The sequence below is a fragment of the Lissotriton vulgaris genome, chromosome 12 (genome assembly GCF_964263255.1).
Source record: "Lissotriton vulgaris chromosome 12, aLisVul1.2, whole genome shotgun sequence".
Lineage (NCBI taxonomy): Eukaryota > Metazoa > Chordata > Amphibia > Caudata > Salamandridae > Lissotriton > Lissotriton vulgaris.
The window spans coordinates 777,079,212-777,092,199 of NC_141700.1; positions in this window are offsets into that span (position 1 = coordinate 777,079,212).

Below are 12,988 nucleotides of genomic sequence, written 5' to 3' on the forward strand. Positions count from 1 at the left end.
TTCCTTTAGCAGTTAATTTATGTATTCTAATAGATACTGTTTTTTATTTTTTGTACTTTGGGCTGTATGCACCGATTGTGGGCTGTGTGCACTGTGATTGAGGGCTGTGTGCATTGAGTGTTGGCTTTATGCACTGAGTGAGGCATGTGTGTAGTGTTATTGAGGGCTGTGTTCACTGTGAGTTAGGTCTGTGTGCACTTAGTGTGGTCTTTGTGCACTGAGTGTGGACTGTATGCACTGAGTGAGGCCTGTGTGTAGTGTGAGTGATGGCTGTGTGCCCTGCGAGTGAGGCTTGTGTGCAGTGTGATTGAGGGCCGTGTGCATTTTGAGTGATGGCTGTGTGCACTGAGTGAGGGCTGTGGGCACTGAGTGAGGGCTGTGGGCACTGAGTGAGGGCTGTGGGCACTGAGTGAGGGCTGTGGGCACTGAGTGAGGGCTGTGGGCACGGAGTGAGGGCTGTGCGCGAAAACTCCCAAAAACATGTAACTTGTAGCATATATCAATATGCAATACCGAAAACAGCAAACTACCAGCCGTGCGCCACACTTGCTACTTATAATGTGACTGTGGATGGTCCGTTGTTTCGTTTCGTTTCCTTTAGCTCCGATTTGCATTTCACAGGGGATGTCCGCCAACAGATAAGAATCTTTATGGCTGTGGTTAAAGCACTTTGGTATCCTGGTTTGATATCGTCCCCAGACGGCGCCCTCAGTCCCTTGAAGAAAAAAAAGAAACCTGATGGTCCACAGAATAGTGTGAAGAGCGTGCATGAGAGTGAGGGGGGGGGGATAAAGAACGTGCAGCTAAGTGAAAGAGAGGCTTTAGTCGGCGTGTTTGCGCGCAATAGAAATAAAATGTAAAATAATTTAAAATAAACAAAAACATCAAAGTTGTCTCATATATTTAGAAGTAATGACGGATACAGCCAAATCCAAATTGGGCGCCACACTTTTACTGATGTTGTGACTTGTGATGCAATGACGGATACAGCCATATCCAATTCGTGCGCCACACTTTCTACTTATGTTGTGACTTGTATCAGATGAAAAGTTTGTCCGCCGTTCTTAATTATAACAGCTAAATGTTGTCGTGCTAGAGAAGGGGGGGCGAGCAGATGAATGTGAGAGAAGTGCATGTGCGTGTTGCCGCGAGTTGAAGGCAGGAAGTCGTATGCTTGGAAAGAGTGCACGGCTGAATGTTGTCGTGCTACAGAGGAAGGGGTGGGTTCAACAAAAGGCGCGCGCTGAACCTTAGAGAGGGTAGAAGGAAGAAGCAGATGGTGTGCGTGAATGTGAAAGAGTCTGGGGGCTGTTGGTTGTGTATTAAAATGTTTTGAGAGAAAAGCAGGCATAAAAGTAGAAGGGGGGTTGGGAGAACGTGCAGATGAATGAGAGAGAAGCTATGGTGTGCGTGTTGCCGTGCATGAATGGGAGAGAGTCTGGGAGCGGGGTGGGGGAGAACGTGCAGATGAATGAGAGAGAGAAGCTATGGTGTGCGTGTTGCTGTGCATGAATGGGAGAGAGTCTGGGAGCGGGGTGGGGGAGAACGTGCAGATGAATGAGAGAGAAGCTATGGTGTGCGTGTTGCTGTGCATGAATGGGAGAGTCTGGGAGCGGGGTGGGGGAGAACGTGCAGATGAATGAGAGAGAAGCTATGGTGTGCGTGTTGCCGTGCGTGAATGGGAGAGAGTCTGGGAGCGGGGTGGGGGAGAGCGTGCAGATGAATGAGAGAGAAGCTATGGTGTGCGTGTTGCCGTGCGTGAATGGAAGAGAGAGAGACTGGGAGTGTGGGAAGGTGGGAGAGAGAGTCTGTGGGCTGTTTGTGTTTGGTGTGCGTGTTTCCGCGAGTGAAAGGCAGGAAGAGCTCGACCCGAATATATCAGAGCACTTTCATGAGCACCAGGCAGTTGTATTACAGAGGGACACATTCATTTCTAGGCACAGGGTGATTGCATGATTTGCCAAGAATCACAGGATGGTGAGTGTCCCTGCCGAGACGTGTTTGACAGAGGAGGAAAGGTGGGAGGGAACACAGCCTGGGGGAAGCTGGCTGGGGAGGAGAAATCCGAGTAAGTCGTATGCTTGGAAAGAGGGCACGTCCGAATGTTGTCGTGCTACAGAGGACGGGGTGGGTTCCGCAAAAGGCGCACACTGGAGCTTAGAAAGGGTAGAAGGAAAAAGCAGATGGTGTGCGTGAATGTGAAAGAGTCTGGGGGCTGTTGGTTGTGTATTAAAATGTTTTGAGAGAAAAGCGGGCATAAAAGTAGAAGGGGGTGGGAGAACGTGCAGATGAATGCGAGAGAAGCTATGGGGTGCGTATTGCCATGCGTGAATGGGAGTGAGTCTGGGGGGGGGGGGGGGAGAACGTGCAGATGAATGAGAGAGAAGCTATGGTGTGCGTGTTGCCGTGCGTGAATGGAAGAGAGAGAGACTGGGAATGTGGGGGGTTGGGAGAGAGAGTCTGTGGGCTGTTTGAGTTTGGTGTGCGTGTTTCCGCGAGTGAAAGGCAGGAAGAGCTCGACCCAAATATATCAGAGCACTTTTCATGAGCACCAGGCAGTTGTATTACAGAGGGACACATTCATTTTTAGGCACAGGGAGATTGCATGATTTGCCAAGAATCACAGGATGGTGAGTGTCCCTGCCGAGAAGTGTTTGACAGAGGAGGAAATGTGGGAAGGAACACGGCCTGGGGGAAGCTGGCTGGGGAGGGGGAGGAGAAATCAGAGTAAGGCTGTGGAACAGATGGCTTGGCAGAAATGCGAGTCATGGCAATCAAGCAAATGCTAAGGGGAGCCTTTGAAGAGCAAGGCAGGGGGATAGAAGCGCGTTCACGAGCGCGTGCACTTCTACAAATCCGGATCGTAAAAAGTCAGCTTTGTGGTTTGGTCGCAATAGGTCTCTCTGCGAGACCTAAAAGGAGCGTTGATTTGAGAACAAATGTTGCAAAACCTTTTGTCCAACTTGACCTTTCTTGTTCATTTGAACACCAACACAATAGTGCTTTGTGAATGTGTGCACTGATGACCATGTTGCTGCCATACAAAATGTCTTGAACTGGTGTGTTTGCTAAAGAGGCAATGGTTGCTCCTTTCTTCCTTGCTGAATGCGCCCCTGGAGTGCTTTGCAAATTCTCTCCTGCATTTTCACAACTGGATAGTTGGGGTATCCATCTTGAAATTGTGTTCTTGATCACTGGTCTTCCTGGGAAACTATTTACAAATGATATAAAGAGTTGCTTTGTTTTCCTGTCAGCCTTTGACCTTTTGATGCAATACATTACTGCTGGTCTAAAGGTTGTAATATCCTTTTCTGCATGCGTTTTTGACTTTTGAAAGAAACTTGGTGATCAGTATCGTTTGGTGCATCTGAAACTGTGAGATCACCTTTGGCATGAAATGAGAATTCATTCTTATGACACATCTGTCTTTGTGTACCTGGAAAGTGAGGGCTTCTAACACACTAACACTGTGTAGTGATGGTATGTGCGGGGACCCCGGAGCAATCGAAATTAACTCTTAAGTGAAAGGATTTTTATGAAGGGGAGTTTCTCAATGCGAGGATTGATCGCCAAGTAATAAGAGTTTCTTTTACCCCTCGTCCTGACCGGCTCATGGGGCACTGACTCCTTTCTTTTTCAGCTGATGATACAGAAATACTGACAGGTCTATAACTAGAATTACTTCCATACCACAAAGGTATTGTACTTTTATTCTTCACTTGTATATACACTTGCACATTTTGATGGCAACCGTAGTGAGTGACAGAGGGATCTAACTCCGTCCTGACGAAGAGGCATGCAAGGCCTCGAAACATGTTGACATCACCAGGAGAACTAGCTTATTGTTAGCTTTGTTTTTCTACGACGCACATCTTTTTTTAACAATACCAGCCTATGACCAATAAAAAGTTTTTGTTCCCATAAGGCCATGTATTTTTTAATCTCACTTTTTCATTCACCCCTTACCGTACTTGCACTCACTCAACTAGCACCTACAATATTTACGTGCTCCAGCGGAGTCGCTAGTTGTATCATGCCCCGTCCCGCAGCGGGGCGGAAAGACCCCGATGATGAAGCATGATAACAAGGGCCCTTTTGGTGTGTGAGGGGTATTTTTAACAAATACTGTGCATGCCTCTTAAACCTTGGCTCACAAATGACCTCTTAGAGGTGGATCTTGTTGTTTATTGGTATCTCTGTAATAGTCATAAGCGCCCGCCCTCCTCCCCGGTGGAGAAAATGATAATGTACTGTATGCTACAGGCCTGGCTTTATACACCTTCAAAAAGAACTGAAGGTTAAAGGCCTTTGGCTGTGCATCCTGGGATAACGAGGGTCGCTGGAGAGTTCCTTAAAGGCACGGTATCCCTTTTCCAGACATATAATGGCAGCCTATGTAGGCTTGTCTGTCCAACCCTTCCTCACTATCATTTCAAAGGATTTTTATGAAGGGGAGTTTCTCTATGTGTGAAACTAAGGAAAATGTGCAAATGTTGACATTATTTGGCTATCCTTTTCACTTCAGGATGAAGTGCTGGCCATATGTAGCCTTGTAGTTTTAGGCTGCATTATTTGTCTTTAATTTTCTCTTAAGTGTCTATGCAGGACTGCAGAAGAAGACAACTTAAAAGAATTTAGATTGCTTCGGGGTCCCCGCACATGGGTGGGACTATTCACAAGATTATAACTATACACAGAGATCCCCTACTACAGAACTACATTAATCAAAATGGGGATATGCTAAAAATTTGGCATGGATCCGACTTTGGAGAACCCTGAGCTGATGGGTAACTTAGAGTAAATGCATGTCAGTCATCGGGCCATTAGTTAGGATGCCGAGGAGTAAGAGTGATCACCGGGTTTTACAAGTTACAGTCGGGAGATCTCTTCAAAAGGTGTTTGGGTGAATAGTGTGGAGACTAGGGAAGATATGTCTAGTCGGGATGTAAGGGTGGCCAGCGAGCAGACATTCGCAAATCGAGGTAGGGATGGTAGAGACAGCTTTAAGTTCAATCTTCAAGGCGCTATAGGGTGGCTTGGTAGTGACGGAGGGGGTATGGGGCTCCAGACTCTGACTACTCCCACAGAAGGGTCTGTGTCTTATTGGATGCTGCTGGTCCCAGGAGGAAGCGCTCTGCGCTTCCAGGTGAGCGCGAGACGCAGATCTCACCAGTTTCTTTGTAAAATAGAGGGAGGAGTTTGTGTGGATGGACTTGTGGACCATGCAGACAGAGAAGTGTTACAGCATGGGCAAAGTGGGCACTTGCCCAGGACCCCACCTTCAAAGGGGTCCCTCGGAAAGTGACATTTCTCTTTTGCTCACTTCTGTGTATTTCTGCATGTCAGCCTTTTACATGTGAGTCAATTTTTTATGGTAAGAAAAGAGCTAATCTAGCATAAAATGAGCTATGAAATTCAAAGTTGTTCCGAACAGGGGACTCAAACATTCTTACCCAGAAACACCAATGTGTCCTGATCTTGGGGTTCATGTTGAGTGTGTTTGTGTGTGTGTGTGTGTGTGTGCACACAAGCAAATGTGGGTGTGTTTTTATGACTCCGAGTTAGCAATGCACAGGCTACAGTTAGGGAGGGGCAGAAGAAACCGAGAGAACACCGAAGAGGGCAGGACATAGGGGCAGAGCTAGGCTCCTGACGCTCCACAGTCCTCCTGTCATTTACACGTCCTGTAGAGTTAGGAAAGAGCCTTGGCTCGCCTCTCCCAGCAGCTGGAGCCTCCTTGGCAGAGGGTTCGTGGAGCCTTTGTTCCCTCTTGTTGGTAGTTGTCTGTGCCCGCTCAGGGTGCGGCAGTAGAGGAGAGCCAGCGGTGGGCAAACGGGGGGGGGGGGGGACGGGTACCGGGAGCATGGACAGTAAATGAGGGCTTAGCACCGAATTGTTCCTAACTTGTAAACATGTATATGACCTGCTGCATAACCTTACAGCATTTGAAAGTACATTGGTATATTCATCCGCAATAGGTCTTACTTTATTTTTGTACCTAAACGAAGCATTTAAAATTTGTATTCACTCATGCGTGCATTAATAATACTTTGCAAAGATGTACACGAATATATGTCCACAGACATTCCCATACAGAACATGTTATTTTTATTGGGACCTTTGTGCACCTCAAAAGAGAAAGGCATCCTTTGATAAGGCTCTGGCCACTAATGAGTGTGGCTGTGTAGAGCACTTTCCACTGGATGTGCTGGGCACGCTGCCCAGGGCGGAAGGAACACCACACCTTCCGGTAGCAATCTGCACATGCAAGACATGGGACTCGTGGAAGTCACCGCTCTGGGGAAATGGTACACTCCGATGCGAAACACTTCTCCAATTCAAGAGGGAGGCCGGGTGCGAGGCACACCCGCCCTCCTCACAGGACTAAAGGAACAAGGCACTGGCTGAAGCAAAGCAGCTTACACACAGCTCTCCTGTGTGGGACAGCAAGCAAGAGAAAGACGGAGCAAGAGCCAGAGAGAAAGACAGGCAGGGAGAAAGTCATAGAGAGGGTGGGACAGAGATAAAACGAGTGGGAAGGGAACAGTAGGAAAGTAATAGAGAGTTGGAAGGGCTGGGTAAAGGAGTAATAGAAAGACAATAGAAGTAGAAAGGGCAGAGTAGGAAAGTAGTAGAACAAGTAGGAAGGATGGATAAAGAAACCACAGAATGAGTGAAAAGGACAGAGTGACAGAGTAACAGAAAGAGTGGTAACGACGTAACAAAAAGTGGTAGAAAGATTGGGAAGGGCAGTGAGAAAAGAAATAGCAAGAGTGGTAAGGGCAGAGTAAGAAAAAGTAATAGAGTGGGATGGAGAGAGCAACAGATAAAGACAGTAAGGGGCGGGTGCATGCACCCGGCGGCTGGAATATATCCTGCGGAGGTGGGTCTGGTGACCGGCCGATCTAGTGGGTGCTCTAGAGAGCACCCCCCGGGAGGCTGTCTGCCCTGATGGCTGGTGTTGGTGACCAGCGGGACAGAGATGGCACAGCCTAAAGGGCCCTGAGGCACACACGCTCTACACTATAGGAGCAAGTTGGTGGCGCATGCTGCCATGGAGAAACTGCCGCAGAAGCTTTACGAGAGCGGCGGCGATGTAGCTTCACTTTTTTTGCGGGGCCTCGGATGGGCACCGGAGCTACCCTTGACGGAACTGGGGAGCGGAGAGCACACAAGAACACTGGTGGGCAGTAGGAGCTACGAAGAAACGTGGGGAGTCCGGGCGCTGTAACGGAGCAGGGCATGCCGCGCTGCTCGGTCTGGGAGAACGACTACCCGCCCACACAGAGCCCTGCAAAATAAAGCTTGCATCACTGCGGGCCGGTCCAGACTACCCCCCGTGGGGAGAACCTGGGTGCCTAATATGTGGGACGCAAACCCATTCTCTGAGCCCTTCGACTGATGTAATCAACGCATGTCGAGAGGGACAGAGGGGGCAAAGAGAAGCGCAGACGATTGGAGTATCAAAGAGGGAGGACTGCGCTAAGGGGTTCCTCATTCAAAGGGACTGCAATATATGAGAATTCGGGGCGGACACCCTAAACAACCTACTAGCTGTAGTACATAATATGTTGGAGCGCAAGTAAAGCAGTAACAACAAGAATAATGCAACAATTACAAAACAAGCCCTCACCCAAAAGAAACAAGCGATCGCAATTTTTCACTAAGCCCAGTAGTGTGGATCACTGGTTAGAGGCGGCAGACCCGAGAGCAGAGGACGGCCCGGGATCAGGGTTCGAATCCCGGCGCGGCAGGTTTCTGGACCAGGGTCAGCGGACTCGATAATTCTCTCGCCTCGGTGCCCACTCTGATCAGCGATCACACTCGGCAACTCTGGGCATTAGCTTGCCTCATCTTCACTAACGGCCCCACCAGACCGCCGGGGATGCCTGGTCTCACCCTGGAGATACCCATTAAGGGACCATCTCTCAGGGAAGCCAGGAAGGGTTTCGCAGCGGTCGAAGCGCCTTGGGACCCTCCGGGTAAGTAGTGCGCTATATAAATGCCTATACATTTACATTTACATACATTTGCAGACTGGGGGGTGTGTTTTTCTTTCTCCCCTCTTCTCCATTGGCTGGAATGTAAACAACGGGCGTGTTTTTGACTATTGTTTTACATTTCAGCCAATGGAGAAGAGGGTAGAAAGAAACTAAAAAACACATCCCCCAATCTGAAAAAGATGGGGCTTAGAGCGAAAGAATGACGTCACTGAGACCTCTTCTCCAATGGCTGGCCGCCGTTTAAGAGGCCAGCCAATGGAGAAGAGGGGCGGGGCTTAACCTCACTACTCAAGAGTCATTAAATCTTGCCAGCGAGACTGCGTATGTGCGCAGCCTACGCTGGCCGAGACCTAAAAAGCTGTCTTTAGTGTGAGGATGTGTAATGTAGACTTATGTAACTGTTAAAATGGTGCCTTTGTTAATTGAGTGAGCATAATATTTAGATTCCATGCGGGTGCGGGCACCTTTTTAGGGGATGAAATTCTCTTCGCTCCCTTTAGGAACCGCTTAATAACTAGTGAAGTGAAAAAAATATTTTCAATGCAACCCCTTGTGTACGCCACTATTGCTGCGAAGGGAACCTTCGAGGATGCATAAATTAACTTACAATCCAGTACATGTGCTAAGTACTTTAGTACTATCTTATCTTGTTTCTTTTTTAGGCAATCAAACATTTATTAGAATTCTTGGGACGTTCAAGTCTTAAAAGTTGCAGTTAAAAAAAAAAACTGTTTTTATTAGTAACATTGCATCACATCACACTCATTTGTCATACATTTTACATGATGTCCTTCATTCTTTTGTGATAGTTGTTCCCATGCCAACCTAAGGCCACCTCCACCCACCTAGTGGATTTCTTTATACTGCAATGTGCTTTACTTTTTTTATATTGAACTGAATACATAAACAGAAAAAATTAACCCTCCCACCCATCCTCTCCCTGGCAGCGATCAGCAGTAATGGTGCTTGTTATCTGGGTTTGCAGACATGTTGGCATTATTAATGTAGCAGTGGTGTGGAGGGGCCATTTGCATTTCCTGCGCTAGGTGCCAGCGTGTAGGTGCAGTTTCATAGTTGTTCTGAATTATCGTTGGTCACTTATGTCGGCATTTGTCCCCATTCTGTCAAACCTCCCTCAGCATTCTCATCCACTCTTACAGTCCTTAGGTGACATTCTTCCACCACACCCCACTCATGCATATCAGCGCACCATCTATCTAGTGTGGGGGGTGCAGAGAGGATCAAATGTATTGCAATGAGTCTTTTTGCTAGAACCAACCCCAGCAGGGCAAATTTAAGCGGTGTCCGTGTCCCTTTCTTCTGAGTCATGAATACGCCCAACAAGCAATGCTTTATAGGGACTTCTATTCGCACCGCTGTTGCAGAGCGACACTTGATTCCAGTATTGCTGCAATTGTATTCAATTCCACGTCATATCGAGGAATGTGGCAGGGTCTGTGCCGTAGCGGGGACAGGATGGGACCAGCCTTGGGGTGAACCGCACCCGACGCTGCGGAGTCAGGTATGTGCGTAGCAAATATTGTAATTGAATGAGTTTAAACCTAGCATTACTTGTTGCTTCAGTCACCTGTGTTAGAGCTATTTTCCATTCCCCATATGACAATGGGACAGTTAAGTCCTCGTCCCATTTTCCCCTGACTGCCGATAAATCAGCCAAATGGTCCTCCTTCAGGGCTTTATATATGCTTGAAATTAGGGCACTGCTAGAGCCGGGATCCAGCAGGGTTCTCATTATGGGCGACTCCTGCGGCTCCTCCAGGAAATCTCATGGACCGTACGCAAGATTTTTGCATACTGTAGGAAGTGGCCTACTGGTACCTGGAACCAATCCTGCGCCTCATTGAAGGTCTGGATTGTTACATTTTGATACAGATACCCTGCCGATACGCATCTTCTGTCATACCATTGAGATATCCATAGATGCCTGAATGTTCTGAAATCCCCGTAGCCACCGGAGTGGGAGCACCGTAGGGTGCCTTGCGGAGAAACAATGTAACTGCCTGTTCTGTAGTAGGGGATCTCTGTGTATAGTCATAATCTAGTGAATAGTCCCGCCCATGTGAGGGACCCCGGAGCAATCAAAAATAATCTCTTAAGCGGTCTTCTGTGCAATCCTGAATAGACACTTAAGAGAAAATTAAAGACAATAATGCAGCCTATACCTGCAAGGCTACACTGTCCAGTACTTCAACTAGAACTGCAAAGGATATTCCACCCATATCACATTTAACACAGTCTGCTAAGTTTACATCATTTTTCAGTGCTACAACTCATCAGATTTTGAAATATGTTAATACATTGTAGTAATAGTTGAGCATCGATTTTTGCAGTACTTGAATGCCCCACGTTCCGATAAACAATAACAACCATTATACTACCTTTGAAGCTGTGACTTATGCAGTATTACATTGCTATAGTCTAACGTAGTGTTTTCCATTTCGCAGCATTCAGCTGGGATGAATATGAAGTTTTATCTTTCCGTTGAGGGCATCTAGTATCCAGTTCCAGATACTTTATTTCAGTGCAATAGTCGGCTACCTGATGAAGGCACGTATGCCGAAACGCGTGTAGTTTACACCTGCTGCACTGCCTCCATCATCTTCACGTCTGTTGTATATATTTATGGATTGTATTTATGTTGATTTTTGTCTAATGTTTCATATGAAATCAATGAATTTAAAAAGACAAATGTTTATGAATTAAAAAGTATATTTGATCATGAATTATATATAAAATAAGAAAATAAAAGTGTTTCTTGATCGATCACTGTGTGTGTTAGAGAAGGGGGCGTTCATTTGGTCCTAGAGAGATATAGAAATGTTGTTTTGAATAATCACCTAGCTATATACTTTTACTTATTGCCTTCCCAGGCTTCAGCCACTTGCCGGATTATATGGGGCAGTCTTTGGGGACCCTCAAGCCCATTATTAAAAACCTTTGTAACCGTGACCCATCATTCCATTCCCCCAGTAGCTCTTTGTCCATTGTGCGATCTTCTATGCACCACTGCGCTGCATACTGTAACAATCCTGCAATGTAGTATAACCTAAAATTAGGTAAACCCAGGCCCCCTGTATCCATGTCTAGCGTTTCTAGCTCAACTCTGCTCCGTCCCCTCACTACTGAAATCAGAAGGCTATTCAGTGCGTCAAATGTGGACTTTGGGATGCCACAGGAGAAATTCTGCAGGACATACAGTCAGCTGGGCAGCATCACCATGTTTGACACGGCCACTCTTCCCATGACAGACAGAGGAAGCTTGTTCCAGAATTGTATGGACGTTTTTAGTCTCGCAAGGATCCTACCCATATTGAGCTTGTATCGGGCATCAGGCTGGTGGGCTACCTGAATGCTCATATATCTAAAGTGGTTGTGTTCCCAAATCAATCCCACCTCAGGAAGTTCCTGGGGCATCCCCTGCGCGAGGGAAGCTAGTGGGAACAGTATTGATTTCTGATGGAATATGGAGGCCAGAGGCAGCACCAAAGGAGGCGAATGTCTCCAGGAGTACTGGTATTGCCTCCTCTGGCTGTCTAATGTATAGGAGCGCATCATCCGCATACAATGAGACCACATGTGTGTGGCCATCCACTACTACACTCCACAGTGCCATGTCTCTCCGCACTCACAGCTAGGGGTTCCATTGTCAAAGCAGAAAGTAGTGGTAATAGCGGGCACCCTTGGCACGTGCCCCGTTCGATCTTTATAATCTCCGACACCTGACCCCCATTTCGCACTCGGGCTCTCGGTTGGTTATAGTGTAGTTTAACCCATGCAATATATTCATTTCCAAAACCCATTCTGCTCAGCGACTACCATAGATATTTCCACCATAATGTATCTAAATACAGTCCAATCCTTAGTGTTCATCTTTAGTAAACCTTCCTTAAGACACCATAGTTAGTATAGTTTCCATTTTGCTATATAACACTTTCGATTGTAGGCCTTCTTGCCTCTCTTAAGACCGCCATTGTGTTTACAGATAACTTTGGACGTCCAAACTGTGAGAAAGTGGGTTTCTGTTGCAGTATCCCCCACTTTTTGCATGATACCCGATGCACTTTTCCTTGGTGTGCCCTGGGTCCCTGCCAATCACGGACCCAGGGCCTGTGTTCCTTCCCTAAAAACTGTACTAAAGCCTAAACCCAATTGGCATCTCTGGCCACATGTCAGCCCCTAGTAAATGGTACCCAAGGTACCCAGGGCATTGTGACTGGAGAAGACCCCTAAGGGCTGCAGCACTTATTGTGCCACCCTTAGGGGGCCTGTACCCTGACACACACACACACACACTGCCTTTGCAGGCTGAGTGTCCTGGTGCAGAACTAAACAAAGAGTCGATATGGCACACATCCCTGTGTGCTATCCCGACAAACCCACTGCCCTGGCATACATCAGCCACCCCTCTAGATGGGTGCCCTATGCCAATGGTGTGGACACAGGTGCATGAGCCCTGTGCCCCTACAGTACCCAGGGCCATTCCTGGGCACTGTAAGTGCAGGGATGCCATTAAGAGACCACAGCAGCACGTTAGCAAAGCCACAAAAGCAGCTAATTTCCAAATCAACACACTAAGGAAAATTAAACCCTTCCTCCCTGCCGAAGACTTCCAAACTGCTGTACAAGCTTTAGTCATCCCCCGAATAGATTACGGAATTGTGACCCTCAGGGGACTACCGCTATCCACAACAGCACCCTTAAGAGCCTCCCTGAACGCTGCCGCGAGACTCATTACTGGATCAAGAAAGCATTCGCATATATCCCCAGACTTAAAATCGCTAAAATGGCTGCCTTTTGAAGCCAGAATTCAGCTAAAAATTGCAGTTATGACACATGCAGCCGTGCACCACAATGCACCAAACTACCTCGCTCAAAAGTTGTCTATATCAGGAGGGTCGAGATCCAATAGAAGTACAAAAAATATACTCCTGAAACCTTGTAGATTCCGGAAAGAGAAAACATAC